Source organism: Pseudophryne corroboree, chromosome 8 (assembly GCF_028390025.1).
Source record: "Pseudophryne corroboree isolate aPseCor3 chromosome 8, aPseCor3.hap2, whole genome shotgun sequence".
NCBI classification, from domain to species: domain Eukaryota; kingdom Metazoa; phylum Chordata; class Amphibia; order Anura; family Myobatrachidae; genus Pseudophryne; species Pseudophryne corroboree.
The window spans coordinates 171,474,081-171,475,826 of record NC_086451.1 but is presented as its reverse complement, the minus strand read 5'-3'; the positions used below and the strand labels follow the sequence as shown (position 1 = coordinate 171,475,826).

The 1,746-nt window shown below is 49.1% G+C and overlaps 1 non-coding gene across 1 annotated transcript; it reads right to left on the bottom strand.

Annotated features, from left to right (window-relative positions):
* Positions 1 to 435: 435 nt before the first annotated feature.
* LOC134950614 (U1 spliceosomal RNA) lies at positions 436 to 600 on the bottom strand. The gene has a single exon (XR_010183502.1). It is a non-coding gene; the product is annotated as a U1 spliceosomal RNA (small nuclear RNA).
* Positions 601 to 1,746: the final 1,146 nt, after the last annotated feature.

Sequence of the window (1,746 nt, the reverse complement as noted above, 5' to 3'; positions counted from 1 at the left end):
ACGGATTTGCATACGGTGATGTCATCCAAGCAGTGGGCCAAAGTTGGCTGGAACCCTCATCTGCATATGAAAAGAGAAAAGGGGCGCTTGGATGACCACTAGTTCGCATTGAACACACCCCACCCTCCTTTGGTGTGGGGCTCATGTTGGCCATGCCCCAGCCCCTGAAGCATTCAAGCTGATTTCTTGCAGCAGCTGGGCACTGTAACAGCTCCAGAGCTGCTCTGTAAGGCAAATAAAAGGGTGTGGGCCCTGCAACACCACCTGTAGTTCGCATTGTGCGTTGGAAGGCACAAAGTAAGCAGACGGGAGAAGTCAGGATAGTGCGCAAGGGCATAGAAGGGAGGGGCTCAAGAAAAGAGAAGTGGAAACAGACAGCAAACTAGGCTGGAGAGAGACCTGAGACAATGAGATCTAAATTATACCAGAGCCAACCAGGGGAAAGCACAAATGCAGTCCCCCCCCTACCACAAATTATGCAGTCGAGATTCCCACATTTGGGGAAATCACAGAGGTCAGCATACCCAGAATGCAATGAATGAACCTCACCCTGGGAAAACAATCTTCATGACCATGGTATCACCTAAGCAAAATAAGTATGATTTGAGATAGGGTTGGAGAGGGCCGCTGCTCAGGCACACCTCCGTCAAGTAAAGGAGATTCAACTGAGGCAGCACAAGGGAACTCTCATCTGGGGACAACAACTGCAGGGAGAACACATTTTCAGACGAATGTGTGAGGGCAGAAGGCTGCCTAATACTGAAGCACCCCCCAAACAACAAACCAAATGCAACAACTAGTGCAAGCATTCCTGGGGGAAGGCCTGCAGCAGATGGATTTGCATATGGTGATGTCATCCAAGCAATGGGTATAGTTGGCTGCAACCCTCGTCTGCATATGAAAAGAGAAAATGGTCACGCAGGGCATGGCGGCCTTTGTGGGGTTGCGCTTGGATGACCCCTAGATCGCTTTATACACCCCCATCAGTGTGGGGCTCATGTTGGCCATGCCCCAGCCCCTGAAGCATTCAAGCTGATTTCTTGCAGCAGCTGGACCCAGTAACAGCTCCAGAGTTGCTCTACAAGACAAGCAAAAGGGTGTGAGCCATGCAGCACCACCTGTAGTTTGCATACACACATATATAGGACAGCATCTCTTATATGCCCCAGGGGCAATAAAATAGTATCCTTATCTAGGGTATCCGTCCATGCCGCTACAGCACTACACATACACACCCAGGCCGACGCAATTGCCGGTCTGAGTAAGGTACCTGAATGTGTATAAATGGACTTCAGGGTAATCTCCTGTTTGCGGTCAGCAGACTCTTTGAGGGTAGCCGTATCCTGGGACGGGAGGGCTAACTTCTTGGATAAGCGTGTTAATGCTTTGTCCACCCAAGGGGAGGATTCCCATTGTAACCTATCCGTTGATGGGAAAGGATACGCCATAAGAATCCTTTTGGAAATCTGCAGGAGATTCCCAAGCTTTTTCACATAACTCGTTCAGCTCGTGTGAGGGGAAAAGGTTACCTCAGGCTTCTTTCCCTTGTACATATGTACCCTCTTGTCAGGGATAGGGGGCTCCTCTGTGATGTGCAAAACATCTTTTATTGCCATAATCATATATCAAATGTATTTTGCCAATTTTGGCTGTAACTTTGCATCATCGTAATCGACACTGGAGTCAGAATCCGTGTCGGTATCTGTGTCAACAATCTGGATAGTGGGCACTTATGAGACCCTGACA